This window comes from Puma concolor, chromosome D1 (assembly GCF_028749965.1).
Source record: "Puma concolor isolate L17-30 chromosome D1, mPumCon1.1.hap2, whole genome shotgun sequence".
NCBI classification, from domain to species: domain Eukaryota; kingdom Metazoa; phylum Chordata; class Mammalia; order Carnivora; family Felidae; genus Puma; species Puma concolor.
Genome location: NC_141676.1, coordinates 105,875,079 through 105,894,017, shown reverse-complemented (window position 1 = coordinate 105,894,017; position 18,939 = coordinate 105,875,079). Strand labels below are relative to the sequence as shown.

General features: G+C 44.9%; 1 protein-coding gene across 1 annotated transcript in view; it reads left to right on the top strand.

The window, feature by feature from the left end:
- The window catches only part of PTS (6-pyruvoyltetrahydropterin synthase), a 681,414-nt gene extending 665,190 nt beyond the window's left edge, over positions 1 to 16,224 (top strand). The window contains exon 16 of the transcript XR_015241350.1: positions 16,101 to 16,224. The gene's annotated coding sequence lies outside the window, so the exon portion shown is untranslated. The remainder of the gene's footprint in view (positions 1 to 16,100) is intronic.
- The last annotated feature ends 2,715 nt before the right edge of the window (positions 16,225 to 18,939 follow it).

Genomic DNA, 18,939 nt, shown 5'->3' with positions numbered 1-18,939 from the left:
AGTTCATGTCCCAGAACTTATTTTCTTACGGAGACTAATAAACACTTTTTAAACCCTCTAAATTGCCAGAACGAATACATATCAAAGAATTTGCTTATAGCCTCAGTGGCCCTGTGGGTAGCTAGCGATCTTAAAGCTTGCAAGAGGAAACAGCACAACTAGACGCTCAGGCTTTGGCCTCCACACCTCAGTCCAGTCCTGTTCTGCTCCCTGACGCTATTCCTTCACTGTCCTTTCTTCTGCTTCTTTTCCTGTGCTCTTGTGCTTGTATGGAAAAGTCCAGGCAACAAGAGAAGGACTTTTGCTACAGGGATTGCTAGTGCCATTGCCTGGATTATTAATTATTGTTGATAGTGAAACATGGGTTTCGGCAATTGGTGCAGAGTAGTTACTTACCCTCCATTGTAGGCTCTCACTTAGCTGTGAAAGTATTTGTAATAAAGCTAATAATGAGTGAATGGCAGACATTATCAAAAAGGAGATTTTATTCTTAAGATGGTTAACACACAGTCTCTCTCCCCCATCCCTGCCACCCCTTCCTCCTTTCTTTCCTTACTTTAATCCTTTTTTTTTTTTTTTAACATACCTAAAGTGCACTAACCATCTCTTTGTTTACTCACGCCCCCTTTTGGGTGAAATGCTCTGGCCTTCCCTGAACTTCTTCATCTAGGCTGCAGTAGCGATGCACTGAGCTTAAATCCTTCCCCTCATTCATGTACAAGGCCCTAGGCTGTCACAGTAGAGCAGTCCTGAGCACAGGTTAGCAAGCAGAGCCTCACAATAGCTCATGGGTGGCCCACTCTGGACCTTGGAGGCTGAGACTGGAACCCTTGGATCCCATGTTTGGGAAGTGAACATGTCAAGCTTGTTAGGAATTACCATGCATGACACCAGACTGTAGAATTTCAAGGCAAATTCTAGGAGTATGAGCCCAGGGAAAGATGCACGGTTGAGCTGGGAGGACCACCTGGCAAATGTCCCTGCACCCCCTTCTGCTAAGATGTCGCCTGATGCTTTGAGTAGCCGCTAAGGATACTGAGGGAAGGTGCTAGAAGGGTATGGTTTGCAGAACCCCTTGAGTCACTTTCACCCTCCCTCCCACTTCTCCTTTACCCTCCCTTCCTGAGGAAGGTGCTGCGGATGAGCGCTCGTGCCCAAGAACATAACTTAACCTGAGTACCCGATCTCTCCAGCCTCCCTAACGATCCAAGTCAAGAAAATCATTGCAATTTACAACCCCTCCCTTGTGGTACTGCCAAGCCTTTCTCTAGAAGGCTGTTTTGTATTCCCTCTCAACCTCAGCCCGCAGTGTTTTCCTTTGCATATTAAAGGATGAAAATCGAGGTGATGGACACATTCTCTCAGCACCAGGGAGTCAGCTGCCAAGGTTTTCTGGTGGACTCCACCTCTTCCTAGGACCTTTTATTGCCAGTCTGGTCTTCACAGGGAGAATGCGAGAGAGTGCATATGTTTCCCTCATTCTCTTCTCTTCTGATGATGAATCACCTGGGAAGTGACCAGGAAAAAAGAAAGGGAAAGTCACAAGCAAGTGGGTCCAAAGTACTGTTGATTTTACAAGATTTTAATGCCGCGCTGGACAGAGGGAACAAATTGTGTTTTATATTTAACTGCAGCAGGAGACTTTATGCTTAATAGGTTTTTTAATATAGTTTGACCTAGTACTGTCAAGAGAAAAACTACATTTGTTCCCGCCTTACACTCAGGACATGATTTCTGCAGATAAATAATTTGTAATGCAGTTTCTATTACTAAGACAGTGTTTCACACATCTGTTTTATGTTTCATTAATGGTACAACAAATGAAACCATCAACCATACTGCTTCTCTGTATTAATTCAACCTATAAGAAAAATGTGTGAAGACTCTAGACAGTAAGGCCGATTACTGTGTCAGGGAAATCTACTAGTTTACTTATGGATCTGCGATGGTTGCCAAAGCACAAATCACCGTCCTGGCAAATGGCGATCCAATTTACCGTTTAAATCAAGAACTAGTGCCGTGGTCTAATCCACAGCGGGGCAGTTTAGAACCCATTAAATCCTAATTTAACTTAATCTCCAGTACCCTACTGATGGTGAATAAGTCAGTTGGAATTCCAAGCCCCAGTGGGAGAGACGTGTTGGAAAGAAGGTGGTGGATGGGACTCTCCACCCTTCTTAAGAAGAGGGCAATCTTGAGTTGCCCCAAAGAGACTATGTTGTCTTCTGTAGTGGTAAATCGGAGAGGAGCACTTTATTGCGTCTCTTGTATTAGACCAGTCTTACAAAAGACATTCACAAAAGCGGGTGGGAAGTTCAGGTTCAGTTGGCTTGAGGTATAAAGGAAGTCAAAGGCTGATCAGCCATTTAGTTCTGAATTTAGTACAGCCTTGACCACTGTCCTTCACATCCCTCAAGGTTTTGATGCCCATGAGGTGCTCTGTAGACCATTTCTTTTGCATCTGTGTTCTGATAGTAACAATGTGTTTATATTAGGAAGGTCCTATCCCTCCCTTGGGTTTCCCTTCTAGCTAACACATATGCCTGTAGAGGAGTTAGCTCAAGTTATGGAGCATTCTGGTTTGGGCTTAAGGGACATAGTTCTGCAGAAAGTATCTCATGCCCACCCACTTTACTGGTTCCCTTTCCTTCAGTTCCGTTGAATAGTGCCTTTCATGACTCTTACTGCTGGTCTCCAACATCCGAAATGTCTTTATCTATGGTATTTGCCACCCACTGACACCCTGCATACTCTTTTATCTTAGAACATTTTATAAGGTCCTTTTGTGTTTGGGGTACGGAAGAAGTCAGAGTTGGAATTTTTGCCTTCGTTGCATTGGCAGTGCAAAGACTGTGTTCTGTGATGCATAGCATGTTCATGTGGGATGACATGTGTATGTTTTAGCAGTAACTCAGACGGCAAGACATTGGGAGAACCCTGCTCTAGATGGGGTGTTAAGTGTTGGCCTACCAGAGCCATGTATCATGATATACTAAGGAACACAAAAGAGGGGCATCTGCTAACCTGGCCTGGCTGATTGTGATCCGGAAATGTTTCAGTGGAATAAAAATTTTTAAAATGACAGTTGACCAAACTAAGAAGCATTAAGCATGGGAGGATAGATGGAGACAAAGATGACAGCATAAGAGAAACAGGGAAGAAGTGACAGGAGAGGCAGGGGGGCACTGGAGTCTAAAGTTCAGGCAAGGAATGGCAGGCATTAATCCTGGAGGACTGGAAGGGGCAGGTTCCTGCAGGTTTTGTGAGCCATGGCAGGAAATATGTACCTTCTTCAGTAGGTAATGGGGTAATACTGAGGGGCTGGTACAGGAGAGTGACAGGCACAGTCTGGTTTTACCATATGGAGGAATGACAATCAGGCTGGTGTATTCAGTAGTCTAGATAAGAGGTAATGAGGGCCCAGACAGTGGGACTAGGGGATAGATAGAGGAAAGAGAATCAGATTATTTTAGAGGGTGGGGTCCCCAGTAGGCCAGGAGGACAGGTACTTGGAACAGGCAAGGGACATGGATACACCCTCTTGTAACAGATCACTGAAAGGACAGAGCTGAGACTCCAGGGACTGCATTAGCCAGTGCCTGGATCAGTGCAGAAACAAAGAGGACCTAGAGCCCATGCTCTTCGCCCATTGCCCCTGAGTTGGAGCTGGTCCTAAATTGAGGTGAACTGATGGTCTGGCAGGTGGTGATGCCAGCAGGTCTGGGGTGGAAAGTGAGGGAGGCCAAAGGCAGAAGAATCAGGCAGGAGCCACAAATCTAGGAACGGGGCTGCAGATGTCCTGTCACCTTCCACCCCCTCACAGCTCTGAGAACCCTGCAAAGTAGCCTCTGTGTACTGAATCTGTTCAACCTGCCCCTCTCAACAAAGGACACAGGTTGGGGCTCACACGCCCTCACATCCCACTGAGGAAGTCCTGTGCAAAGTGGGGAGAGGTCACGTTGTAGCACCAGCAGGTGATCCAGATCTAACTTTTCCAGAGACAAAAGGGACTTGACCGATAATATCCCCAAATCCACGAGGATGGTTCTTCTTTTCTTTCTTTCACTGAAGAATAGGTGGGGAGCAGGGGGCAACACAAAGAAGACATTGATGTGGCTCATGTTTATGGAAATTACAGTCTACGGGGGGGGGGGGGGGAGATAAGGTAGGCAGGGAAAGAGCATAAAACATGTGTTCCTGACCCACTTGTGAGGCAGTGCTATAGACATTCCAAGGAAGGAACGGTGAATTTCCTGCTGTGGACATCATAAAGGTCCAGTGGAAGAAGTGGCATTCAACTGGACCTTGATGCGTAGAGAGGACTGACCACCCAGGTGGAAGGAAAGGTCCAGAAAAGTCTCAGACACAGCGAAGTTCAAGTAATGCTGAACAGATTGACATGTTAACTGTGAAGGGCATAAAAGGAAGCTGAGGGCTGAACGGTGGGCCCAGAGGACCTTAAATATCAGACCCACAGTGTGTACTTGATTCCATCAGCTCCAGAAAGCTGGTGGGTCATGTTGAGAAAGGTAAGGTATTTTCAGAAAGTATCTGGTGGAAACTGATGTTTTGCTCGTGATGTGGCTCTAAATCTTGAGAAATGCCCCACTTCTTAATTTTTCCTGCTGTTGTAAATGCAAATAGTCCTTTCAAGCTTGCAAAAACCAAGTTCTGCTCTAAATGTAGTGAGCTATTGACTGACTTAAGTTTTTCCTTTTTTCTTTCACAGAAATGCTTATTGTGCTTAGCTGATAAGTCTAAAGGGACATGGGCCCAGCAGGTCCCAATATGAGCCATATTTGGGGACATAGAGCATTTGTGGAAATGGAGCTTAATAATATAGATAAAGGACTCTTGTGCAACAAGCACAATGAAATATTCATCCCATCATAAGAGTTAGAATAAAAAAATAGAAGTACCCCAGGGATAACCTGGAATCACAGAGAAATGTTAATGGTCCCTTCTGATCCACAGTCTTAAAATAGAACACCCCAAAGGTGACAGCCATCCTATGAGAAGGGGCAAAAGGAAAGGGACATGGGATAGAGATTCCTAATACTTGGTAACAAAGCCCCAGCTGTCCCTGGGATTAGAGACAACCACCAAGGTCAGGCATGGGTTTCAAAACAGATGCAAGGAAGATGAGGACAGTTATTCCCCCCAAGATCCGATAAAAACAGGAAATTATGCTTTCCTTCTTAGATTTCTCCTTTCCTTTTTTGGTTGGAATTACCTTCATCGAGCATTTAGATCCTCTTGTGTCTGTTGAGGTTATTAAAGCCTCTATTTTTGTCCAAATTTTTTTTTATTTATTCTGTCCTTTCTCTCTAGTTAGTCTTCATGCTTGTAAACTGGTGTCCCCCAGGCCTTCTTGGTGTGTAGACACATAAGATGTCTCATTAACCCAAATAGTTTAAGACATCCTGTTCCCATGAGCCTCAAGCCCTCCTTTCTAAGAATCATGTCCTCGTGGACTTCTCTGTCAGCTTGTCACATGCCACTTGTTGCTGGCCCACCCAGTCAATATTCTCTGCACAGGCAGTGGCTTCAGGAAGTCATGCCGTTGCAAGGACTAATTAGACTTTTCCTGAGGATGAAGATGTTCAGGCCAGTGGTGCTGGTTCCCTAAGTGATTCCCAAGCTTCCAGTCCTCAAGGTCCCAGAGAGGTGCAGGGTAGCCCCGCACAGCAGAAATCATGGCCTTCCAGGGCGCCATGCCTCTCTTTTCCACCAGGCCTGTGTAGCATTGGTTATGCCCATATCACACCATTTTCCTTCAGCTTCTATCTCTCCTGCTTTGTACCCAAGGGATAAAATAGGGACTAGATGCCATCCTATCCCCTGCGTTGTTACCTGTCTACCATCTCGTTATCTTATATCCTAGCTCAAAAAACATTGAACAACGAATACATGAAAAGTTAAAAAAAAAAAAAACTACATATATTCACACTAAAATACTTTCTTCCCCCTTCATCTACCAAAACACAAATGCTCTCGTACAGAGCAGCTCATGCAAATAATCAAGGAACATATGCCTTCCAGCCCCATAAATAGCCAACTTGAAATTTCATGTGGGGCTCACCTAGCCATCCCCTGCTACACGTTAAACAGATCCCCTCCCACTTTGTCATAATGCTGGTTGTACATAGTCATTTATAGCCTAAAGCCACTTTTCACAATTGGCACTACTCTGGTGTCAACTGTTGAAATCTGTTTGCCAAAACACTGCCTCGTACGAGGCTCTAGTTTGTTGTCGAAGCGCTGCTCTTTGTCGTGAAAGGACAGTTTACCATTTTGGGCCAAGAACTGGATTTATAAGTGTTTATGTAGCAATTTGTAAAATAGCATTTTAAGATGACTTCTGCGTCTATGTTGTTAGGACAATATTTGCCTGCCGCAGAATGATGAATTGGAAAAAGCATGAGCTTTGATGTCAGATAGACACAGGTTTGAATCCCAGCTTTGCCATTTACTGTCTGTGCGAATTTAACTTATCTTGAGTCTCAGTTGTGAAAAAGAACCAGTAAAATATTGTCATGAGGGTTCGATTAGATGACATATGTAAGGCTCTTAAAGAGACTTAGTAAATCGTGGCTACTATTACTTATTATTAAAACACCATTGCATTGCCCAAGACTGCAGGAAAAAAAACATGTTTAAACACTTGGGATAAACCAAGGATGCTATATTCATGGTACCCATGCCACTTCTCCCTATTTCCACGCATGGAACAGACATCATTAATCAATAATCATACTTTTTCCCAATGAGGCTAAACTTGCCCTCAGAATCTTCAACACAGTGTTACAAGCAACCACCACTGCTATTTATTAAACAAATAAAAATACAACTTTTTAAGTATATGTATATCCCATGTAATGTTTGGGACATGCTTAAACTAAATATGTATACTAAAACTATTATACCAAGATAGTATTTGTTAGTTTTCTGCAATTTAAATGTAATGGAAAACCTTGTGTTTTATCTGGCACCTGCTGCTGTTTGCATGTTAGTTGAATCTGATTTGCCATCCCTGACCTCTACCTTAAACTTGACTTTGGGGGCACCTGGGTGGCTCAGTCAGTTCGGCATCTGACTTCAGCTCAGGTCATGATCTTGCAGTTCGTGGGTTCAAGCCCCATGTCGGGCTCTGCACTGACAGCTCAGAGCCTGGAGCCTGCTTCAGATTCTATCTCTCTCTCTCTCTCTCTCTGCCTGTCTCTCTGTCTCCCCAAAATAAATAAATGTTAAACAATTTTTAAAAACCCAACTTTGGGCTGTCAAATGATAAAGACTCAATTATAACTAGTTTGGGGGATAAAAAGTACTGTATTGGCATACATGGCTGGGAATTGCAGGGTGGGTCTAGCATCAGACACTGGATTCAAGAGCTCAATCAGTATATGAAGTCTCTGTCCCTCTCTCTGGCTTCACACCTGCTTCCCTGTTGGCTTCTTTCAGCAGCCTGGCTCTCTCCACCCGGCAGGGAAGAAGTCTCCCCAGGAACAGATTTATTTATTCCCAACTGAACAACAAGGGAATTTCTTTTTCCCAACTTCTTTTTATCAATCCAGGCAATTCTGATTGGCCTTGCTTAGGTCTTGTGCTCACTTCTATAACTGTTGACATACAGAAGGGCATGGGTCATGGAGCATGGGTCTTTGTGTATTGGGGGGAGGAGGGGTTACATTAAGGTACTTCAAAGGATAGTCCCACCAGGATCACCTGACATGGGAGAAGTACCATTCCCTAAAGAAGCAGGCTGTGCCAGGCAGAAAAAACCTGACAGCGGTCCAATTCCATTCTGAATTGTCTGGGTGTTGTTGTTGTTGTTATTGTTTGGATTAGAGAAAGTCTTCAATATACAGGAAAGTCACAATCTATAATTGAGATACAAATGTGCAATCAACTGTAGTAAGCCCAAGGTGTGAGGGCACTTCTGATGGTAAAAAACCCAAGTGACGTCACACTAGCAAATGTCTTGTTGCACAAAAATGCCAAGAAAAATAGAGATTTTGTGAATGATTGACAGGGACAGTAAGAATTGCTGGCAAATGCTCCTTAGGGAAGCATTTTTGACTCAGTGTTGGTTTTTAAACAGTTCTGAAGCATGGAAAAATCCCATGTTTTTCTCACGCCTTTGAAGCTCCTGACTGTCAGCACCCAAAGGACTTAAAACAAGGTGCTTTAAAGAGTTCTCCTTCCCCCAGCGTTTGGAACTGTACAGTGTGGGGAGTAGAAGCAAGGCCATGTAGTGAGACCACCAGGGTTTGAATCCCAGCTCCACCACCTGCTGGCTTATGAACTTGGGCATGTTCTCTGATAAGGCAGGTCCAGCACTCCTGCAATGAGGTGAGCTGCCCTTGAGACAAGAGTCATCTCCAGGACAGGAAGGGAAGGTTTGGGCAACAAAGTCCAAGAGCAAAAAAAAGGTCTCCATAGAAAGGGCTGTGGACAGGGAAGCTGACACAAACTGAAAAGACCACCCATTTAAGAAAGTGAGCCCTTGCCACACCCATCCTCATCACCATATGGAATCCTAGGATCTTGTGGAATACTTTGTATAGGCACTATCTATAACAGAAGATCTCGAAGAGGGAGTTATTCAAAATGATACAGGGAAACAGAAGACATGGGGAAGAAGGGATAAGTCCTGAGGGCCTTGAATATATATTTGCCCCAAAAAAGTGACATCTAAGTCTGACACTGAAGGCTGAGTATGAATCCACCAAGCAGAACAGAGAGGCATCAGCCATGCAATCATGGAGGCATGAATATGCATGGTGACATCTCCCAACCTTTTTTGACTCTTAAACCCCACATGCTGCATGCTCAAAGGCCCTCCTGCTCTGATTTGAAAGGGAAAATAGGTAAGTAATTTTATGTGTTGGTTTTCTCTAAAAAGTTAAGAATCAAAACAGACACCATTACCTTTTTCAATGACACAAATCTCCTGAGACATCATTATGAATCCCAGGAGAACCACTTGGGAGCTCTTAGACTCTGGCATATCTGGACAGTGTGAGAAGTGTGGGTATACTAGACTAAACAGGGAGTGGGGGAGCAGCAGGGAAGGAACCCACAAAAACAAAAGTACCTGGACTGCAAGCCCTTACATGCTGTGTAAGACTAATAACTTGTTTCTAAGAAAGAGAATATGGCAAAGGTAATGGGATATCACTTCAGAGGTTGGGTTACTAAAAGACTGTGTCCTCTGTCTTGCGGGCCCTCTCTTGCCTTCTTGCTTGCTCCCTCTGATGGGAGCCAGCTGCCATGTCTGAGCCACACCAGGAAGAGGTCCACATCACAAGGAGCTGAAGAGGTGCTCCAGCCAGCAGCCCGGGGTGAGCTGAGGTCCTTAGTCCACCAGCCCATAGGCTACGAGTCTTCCCAATAACCACAAAAGTGAGTTTGGAAGCAGATCCTCCCTCAGTCAAACCTTCAGATGAGACTGTAGGCTGGCCAATGCCTTGACTCTAGCCTTCTGAGAGACCTTGTAGCAGAGGCATGTAACTTAGTTATATGCAGATTGAGTTGGGGTAATTTGTCCCACAGCAATATACAACTAACACAGTCACTAACATTTATTAGCTCACACCCCCTTCCAAGCACTTTGTTCGTATTGTCTATGCATTAGTGATCCCATGCATTCTTTAGGGGGAACTGTGTGAGGTACAGTAATGATCCCATTTTACAAATGAGCATCCTGAGGCTAAGCTGGGTTAAGGAACTCTTTCAAGGTCAAACAAGTACTAAGTGGTTGAGCTAGGATTCTAATTTTAATCTTTCTTACCCCAGAATGTTAATTCTGAGGCACTACACTTTATATTGTCTTAAATGCAGCAAAGGTCTGTGGAGGTAGTGGGATAGGAAGGAGGTGGGGAGTCGTGGGCTTCCAGAAAACCCCTCGTTAAGTCTACAGAAAATTGGAGGAGAGTAACTAAGAGCTGATAATTTTATTTCACCTTTAAAGGCTGTTAAGCACAACATAATATAATGGAATTAGTGACCTTATTAAAACATTTACTCACACATTACTACTTGATAAAATTATGAGTTAATAAATCTTTTTATACCTACAAATGATACAACAAACCATTCGTCTGAAGGAGAATCATCTGCTTATACCGACTCTCTGGTTTATTTCAGAGGTACTGGGAGTCTTTAAAAAGCCAATCAGATTTGGGGAAGGAAGGGATCTTCTTAAGATTCCCAGTTCTCTGTAATCCAGAAGGACACCGCCAGATGCCCCTCATGCCAGCCCCACCACCCACCATTCCTCTGGCCCACCCACCATCTGTTCATCTGGCATAGTGCTGGGAATGCCCTCCTTAGCCAAAAATATCTTCACAGTTGCCTGGGGAGAATAGTAGGTTGGAGAGAAGTCCAGAAATGGAAGTGAGCAGAAGCAAAGGAAGATCGTCTGCCCTCCAGTTTTGCTGGTGCAATGTGAAACCTTTCAGGGAAGAACAGAAGGCTGGGCATGAAGGGGGGTGGGGGTGGTTTAAAACCCCCGGTAGCAGGTGCAGGTGTCCAGGAGAATGGGGGGGAAGGACAGAGCATGTCCAAGATGGCTTCACTAGCCTACAGATAGACATCTCCTTTCTCACTAGGCACATATCAGGTCTCCTGCTTGAGTCCCCTCAAAATCCCCTTTCTGCCACTACTCATCCATCCCTTTTCACCCTTCCATTTAGGAGCTCCTCCCTTCTCCTTAACCATCTCTAACAAAATGGCTGATAGAAAATTTCCCAAAAACACCCTGGAATTAGCCACATATTGTAAAAGGAAGGTAGAAGGAACTTTTGACTGACTAGGATAATTAGAGAGAAGGAGGTGTTGTTAAAACAAAACTAGTCCAAGTGTGGTACAAAATGTATGAGAATGCAAATTTTTTAGTTAAAGTTATTTCCAACATTCAAGAACACATTTGTCATCCTACAGAAGTCATCTAAATGTGTAAACATAATGCCATACTTGAGGAGCACGGAACATGATATAAATTGCTTGAATAAGAAAGTGGCCAAAAGTTTAACATCTGTTAAAAGTGATTAGTCGTGGTTACCTTTTTCTCGGCCGAATTGTTCTTTTGATGTTCCTCATATTAAAACTGGAGCCAGTCTGGGCAGAGGGATAGCATCCTCCCCACGTGCCTGCTCTCCATCTCCTCTCATTGACAGCTACCACCCTCGTGGCAGTGACACATTCCGTGGAAATCAGCAACTTGCTGCAGAGTTAGAATTGGTTGTGCACCTGCTACATGTCAGCAGCATCATATCACCTTCACATACATTTCTTTCGGGCTTCATAATGACCCTAGGGTTTCCACATTTCATGGAGGAAGAAACTGAGGCTTGGTGAGATTAGACAGTTTACCCTGCTAGAAAGCAATGGATAAGGAAGTGAACATAGGCACCCTGTCTCTGGCATCCACACTCTCAGCCCTGGCGTGGCTACCTGCCCTGGAGATCTGCTTACCTTTCCTTTCTAGGGTGGATCTCCCTGTCTCTGGGAGGAGTTGTTGGCGGAGGCCTAGCTGTGCACCTGACACTGGGCAAACTGCAATAAATATTCATTGCATTAAATCTCAAACAATGGGATTTATCTTAACTGTTTGCAAATACCCTGACAAATTTCTACTTTGTAAATCATAGTCTGTAACCATATTAATCCTCCCCTGAACAGCACAAAAGTAGGTGGCCAGGTAAAGACCTTTTGGCACTGTTTTAGCCTCAGTTGCCCTGAGAGCAGAGTCTCTTTTGATAAATGGCCCAAGAAAACAGGAAGGGGGGAACCCAGGAGAGAGAAACACAGGAGGAAGGGCAGCTGATTCAAAGGTGAGTTCTGAGTTGGATACAACTATGGGCCACAGGGACTCTGTCCCAGCAGGATTCTGGGTACCAGGAAAAGACAGAACAGCATTTATCCATAGGTTCCATCCTCTACTGGTCACGGGTTGCCCCCTGGGGTACCAATGCCCCTCACCTCCCAGGCTGCACCTACAGGTGTCCCGAATCCAGGAAGCCTGGGCAGAAAGTGAGAGGTACGTGTGGAACTAAGGCAAGGCCCTGGCAGATCACATCGCTAGAGAAGTAGGTGGACGAAGAGGATATGGGGCCACCACAGATAGTATCCAGTACAGGCCTTGTGTGGGCTTGAAGTCTTCAGGGGACACGGCAGGTGCTGGGCTGGAGGGAGGGCAGAGGTACTGGTTGGAATGCCAGATGGTACTGGGAGGTCTAGCCCAGCCCTATTTCAGAGATATTTGGAAAGTGCATTTTTTTTTTCACTCTCAAATCAACAAATTGGAAGTCTATTCAAATTAAAAACTTCCTTTTAAAATGCAAATAAATGAGAGAGGCCAAGGTTCATTCTACAGGTCATTCAAACCTATTGTGAGTGCTTTAATGAGATTGTCTCGAATCACAGGGAGTCCAGCCAGGAAGCATCAGCTTGGGTGGAAAATAATAGGAGAGGGATAAAGAAGCGTAATAAATGACTGTCGTACCTGGTAAATGTGAAGTAGGGTGCTTCTTGGGCTGAAACCGTGGCCACCCCTTGGAAAGCCTATGTAAATGTATCCGGTGGCCTGAGCAGCGACGTGCAATATACCACTGTACATTAGTATTAAGCCTGCTTTTCTTGAGCTGTCTTCTGAGAAGGATAAAAATATACTTGGAAGGGGCAGATGACACATTCCTTATAACTTCAGAAAAGTTTTAGAAATCTCAGTCTCGTTTACGATAAGCACTTTTTGTTTCCTGGGGAAAGCACTGGGCTATACAGGTAACTTGGAGTTTGTCAAAAAATGACCTCAGTTTTTAGCAAGTTGGTTGTTCAGAGCATAGGTAGGGTGCAGGGGGGAGGCAGGACAACAGGATCCCAGGCTCACACTTCCCAGAAAACATTCTGCTGGAAGAGCTGCGGTCACTGGGCGCAGGAGCAGGGAAAGCAGCTGGCACCCTCCACTAGTAATAATTACAGTACTCAATGGTGGCACACTCTAATAGAACACGTATTGATGCCAGGCGCTGTTCCCGGTGTCTTATACGTATTAACGAAGTATGAAATAGGTCCTATCATTATCTGTATTTTACGCGTAAGAAACTGAGTCACAGAGACACAAAGGAACTTGTCCAGGGTCACACAGCTAGTAAATGCACGGCAGAGCTGTGAATCACATTCAGGCCGCCAACCTGCAGAGTCCCACTCTTGTGAGTCCTGACCATAGACATAGTCAGGGAGAACCATGTGACTCCATTGTTGGGGAAAGTCCGGAACTAGGAGGCAAACACCTGTGAGCACACCAAGCTCAGAGCGCCTGGCAGAGGGGGTGGGGCTGGGGGAAGCCCATGGCATCCTGGGCGTTCATGTTTTTCCAGCAGAAGCCCAACAGAGAAGAAACCCTGGATTATATTCCCTGTGGAAAAGTAGGAATGTGAGCCCTGTAAGGACCTGACTCTTCTTGTCTGCCTTGTGTGGAGGCATGGTTGTGCTTGTGTGCAGTGTGTCCCAATACTTCCCCTCACATGTGCGGCCGCCTTGGTCCAGGTCCCCAGCGAGTCTCACTGGGGCTGCTGCAGTGCCTCATCAACGGTTTTATTCTTGCTCCCTTCTGTTTAGCAGACACCATGATCTGTTGGAAATGTCAACGAAGGCATGCCACCCCTTGGCTTAAAATGTTTTAGTGGCCTCCCATTGCACTTTCTTTTTTTTTTTTTTTTTAATTTTTTTTTTCAACGTTTATTTATTTTTGGGACAGAGAGAGACAGAACATGAACGGGGGAGGGGCAGAGAGAGAGGGAGACACAGAATCGGAAACAGGCTCCAGGCTCCGAGCCATCAGCCCAGAGCCTGACGCGGGGCTCGAACTCATGGACCGCGAGATCGTGACCTGGCTGAAGTCGGACGCTTAACCGACTGCGCCACCCAGGCGCCCCATTCTTTCAGTAAAATCTGAGTCTCTTGCCCTGGCCCAGGGAGGCCATGCACCTTCCTCTCTCACTCTGACTTCACCTCCTGTCCCTTTCCCCATTCCTCTTGGTGAGACAGTCAAACTGGCTCTATTTCCGGGCAGCCCTAGGCCTAAAGAGAGGCCTTTCCACAGCCACCGGTCTTGCCTGGGGCATCTGCCCAGCCCTCAGCCCGGCTGGCTCCCTCTCACTCCCTGCTTTGGTCTGTTTAATTAGGTGCAGATCTGAGTCAGTCCTTCTGTTAAGTATGCAGCAAGTCGTCATGAGGAGACCATGCAAGGCTCTCCCCTCCTTCCCTGAGAGATTATTTGCCTCTCCTTCCTGAACCCTCGCTCTCATCCCCCACTCCCCACAGAGGGATCTTGATTGGCTCTAAGGTCCCCTCGGGAAGAATGTTGTGATGTTTCTCCTGCATGTTTTCGGTGTACATAAAAGGCATTTTCGTTCTGTTTCCTGCCTTTTTTACTCAACAGTACGACTGACTTCTGGAGCTAACCACGTCTCTGTTCCTCCGGCCCGCTTCTTCTTAGCGCTCTATGGTAATCCAGAGCAATCATTCCTAGTAGCGATGCCTGCCCCCCACCCGCCCGCCCAACTCCCTCCTGTTATAAACATTATTATAATAAGCATTCTAGAACACATTCTCTTATGGACCTGAGCACTGTTATTCAGTGGAACAACATCTGGGAAAAACAGTAGCCTCCAGCAATCTGTATCTACACTGCAGACTTGAGTTCAGTGTGATTAGGAGCCACACAAAGACCTGAAAATGGGGGCATGTTCCAAGCTTGTCTGCTGGGCTAAGAAAGCTCTCTCTTGGCCCTGTTACTGCTCACATTTCTAGGAAGCTGGCCTTCTCTCTTCCCCACTCCAGCCACAATGCCCCCGCTACCTATTCACGCCACTCCCCCTTCTTATGCCCTCACTGTCCATCACTTAGACTCTTCAGGCTCACCTAAGGATGGTCATTTTCCCCTTGGCTGTTGTCCGCCCTGTCGCAGGAGCAGCTTCTCATATGCAGGGAACGAGGATCTAATACAGGTTTAGCAGTAATTGTGCGGAAGAAGAGCATCTAATTGAGATAGTCCTGTCATTTTCTTAAAGGTCACCTCCCTTGTGCAACTTCCTGGGCAGTTTCTGAAGCCTCATTTTCTGGGGTATTTTTTTAATGTTTGTTTATTTTTGAGACAGAGACAGATCATGAGTGGGGGAGGGGCAGAGAGAGAGGGAGACCCAGAATCCAAAGCAGGCTCCAGGCTTTGAGGTGTCAGCACAGAAACTGACACGGGGCTCAAGCTCACAAACCATGAGATCATGACCTGAGCTGAAGTTGGACGCTTAACCGACTGAGCCACCCAAGTGTCCCCCGAAGCCTCATCTTAATGGCCTGATATTCCTGAGGTCACGTCCCTCCATGTTCTGCCCTAGAAAGAAGTCAGCACCGTCCCCTCCCCTGCTTCCAACCCTTTGTTTTATTGGTTAGTTCAGATTCTTCGTCTTGGCTCCAAAGCTTGGCTCCAAAGCACAGTCTGGGAGCCATGCTGCCCTAGCTGTCCTGTGTAAAGTCCCCGAGTGGGGCTCAGGATGTGGTGTCCGCAGTCTCAAGTTCATTTCTTTAGCAGAAGAACAACTAAGCCAACATGAAACAAGGAGGCTTTTTCTGATTTCTGGGACAGCTGCCTCACTTCGATTGAATTATATTGAAATAACTTAGGTTTTAGGGGGATCAAATGAAGAATGTTTTCTGAATGGATTCAAAATCAGCTTCTGTTTGCTTGAAGATTTACGGGAGGTTCATCAGTCAGCCAATAAGTTCTGGCCTAAATTTGTGTCTCCTTTCAAAATGATTTCGAAAGCCCACAGCCCCTCAGCAGATTAAGGAGGAAGTCAGGAGCTCATTCTTTGTAAACCCTGCTGCACATCTGAGCTGGTCGTTAGTGAATTTCAAATAGCAGTTGCAGAAAGAAACCAGTGTAGCCCAAGTTTTTCTGTGTCCCTGTTTTCACATTCCCCAGGAGAAACCTAAACTTCTTTTCCAAACCCTAAGGTATCATTTAGATTGCTGTCAATGAAACTGTGCTCCCTGGAGATGATTTTACTCCGAATCTTTTTCATGTGTGTTTACAGAGGTGCCTGGGTCTGTGACTTTGGTTTTTGAAAACCTAACACCTGGCACAAGGAAATTCCTTAACAATCTCACCACATCTGTGTCCAGACATTGCTGATATCAAGAAAAGAGGTATGTTATGGTGCTTTGTTCTAGTTTCCTCATGTCAGTGAATCAAAGTAAAGATGGTAATGATAAAATAGCTAAGATAAATTGTGTGGTTAATAAGTGCCAGACCCTGTGCTAAACTCCTATAATCTCATTTAATAGTCTAAACTTCCCAGGAGTGACTTACCTAAAGCTTTGAGACCTTGCATAACTTGCCCAAGTTCCAATGACTGGTAAGGGGCAGAGCTCAGTGTAAGTTGCAGTCCAATTCCAAAGCCACTTCTCTTAAGTACTACATGTTTCTCTCCCCTAAAGTACCATCAGAAGGTTCTCAGCATCCTTAATAAGCCCTAACAAATGGGGACAAGTTTTTTCATAGCCCATTTTCCTTAAGTTTTTAAGAAATAGGATCTTTGTTGCTCTTGTGAATTCATCTCAAGACATGGAATGTCAGGCATTGCTAATGGAAAGAAAAAAACCCGCTAATAAATAAATAACCAAGTGAGTGTTGCTTTTGCTCTAAGTGCGTTTTTAAGACTTTTTTTAAACACCTAGAGGACACTTCAGTGGCCATAAACTGTGTAAAGAGTTAAGAATATTGAACCATACAGGAGTAATTGTTTTTATATGATATGGCATTCAGGGATGAATTTAGCAGCTAGAATAATTCTCCATTTGTAAAGGCATGTTTAAGGAAATAATGGCTTACCAACTGATAAGGAAAGGGAAAACAAAATGTCTATTCCCATTGCTGCTCTGTTCCAAGTACACAGCTGATTTGTCCTCGGCTTCACTGTGTGAGGAAGGAGGAAGCATAAGAGCCAGAAAATTGGGGTATTTGAGGTCACAGGAACCTCACTCTACCATAGTTGGGCCATTTTCTTTCATCCACTCAAAGCTACTGCTTGACCACCTGCTATGTGCTTGGCTCGATACTGCACCCATAATATAACCTTGGTGAACAGCACAGAAACAGTTCCTGCCCTGAAGTCCTTATGATTACCCTTGGTGTCATTTTATTCCTAAAACTTAGACATGCATGTATGAAACTGTTTCTCTACAATTCAATTTAATTTGCTTCTCAAATCTTCACATCCTTTTGTCAATAGGAAACAATCTTGCCAATTCAAGGTAAAACTCTCTTCCTTCTGGATTAAAACAGAGTCTCTTTTGGGTGAAGAATTGGTTCAAGTTTTCTTTCCTCTCCTTTCTCTCTCCCTTGGGAAGTATTTTGAGTTCCAGGGGACTCCAGGGGGAAGTGAGGTCTCATTCACAATGGTTTGCTGTCTACACGGGCCTTCAGTGGGTTGAACTTCACCTTAGTTTGTCCTCATCCTCAGGTTCTGGGCTTCGCTCCTGGTATGCATGCTTTCACAATGGTCTCTGGACTCTAGGAATAACTACTTGGAGTCTTCCTTATCCCAAATCCAGACCACTTAGAGTTAGCCCACTGTCTCTTAGGATTCCTCTATCCCGTGGGTCTAGAGATGTCTATTATCTGTTTCCCCATCTTCCTGAGAATGATAGTATCTCCTGGGGCCTCCCCCAGGCCCATCCACCTGTATCCCTTGCCCACCATTGCTACCTTTCTGTGAGGCTTTCTACATGGCTTTCTGCTTCTGTGGGTTATCCCTGGGAAAGCAAGACACAGGTTTCGTCCACTCTGGAGTCCCCACACCCTGACTGAGGCAGGGATCGTTTACTGGGGGGAGGGGATGCAGGACCCCCTTTTTGTCTTGATTTTTTTTTCCCATTCCCCAAACTTCTCTTCAGCCCAGAAAGGACTTTCAATCTCCAACTGAGCAGTAAGGAAAACCAGCTCTTACATCATCATGAAATCTTTCAGAAATACTGTGTGTGGCGTAAACTTTATATGCTATTCTCTTCAGGACTCAACTTTTTGATGGTCAGGATGCCTTTTCTTAACTAGATAAATTGAACTTTGTCAAAACTAAAAATCTGTTCTCAAAAGATATTGTTGAAATAAAAGATGGACCACAGAGTAGAAGATATTCATGATACGCATATTTGACCAGGGTCTATCTGCAGAATCTATGAAAAACGCCTACAACTCAACAGTGCAAAGCCCAATGATCCAATTTTTTTAAATGGCCAAAAGCCTGGAATAGTAACTTGACAGAGACGTTCTATGAATGGCCAATAAGCTCACAAAAAGATGATGAATGCCACTGGTCATCAGGTAAATACAGATTAAAATCACTATGAGATACCATTTCACATCCTTTAAAATGGCTAGAATCCAAAGTGCTGATAATCCCAAGTCAGGTAAGGGTGTAAACACCTAGAACTCTCACACAGTGATGGTAGGGGTATGAAATGGGTCAGCTACTTTGGAATATAGCTTGGCAATCTCTTAAAAATTAAGCATACTTCTACCCTATGACCCACCAATTCCTAGGTATTAACTTAAGAGAAATGAAAATACATATCCACAAAAATTCTTGTGCAATAATGTTCATAGCAGCTTTATTCATAATAGCTAAAAACAGGAAAGTTCAGGGGGCACCTGGGTGGCTCATTCGGTTAAACCTTTGACTTCGGCTCAGGTCTTGATCTCATGGTTCGTGGATTTGGGCCCCGCGTCAGGCTCTTTGCTGACAGCTCATGAGCCTGGAGCCTGCTTTGGATTCTGTGTCTCCCTCTCTGTCTGCCTCTCCCCCACTCGGGCTCTGTCTCCCTCTCTCAAAAATAAATAAAACATTAAGAAAAAAAAAGTAGGAAAGTTCCAAG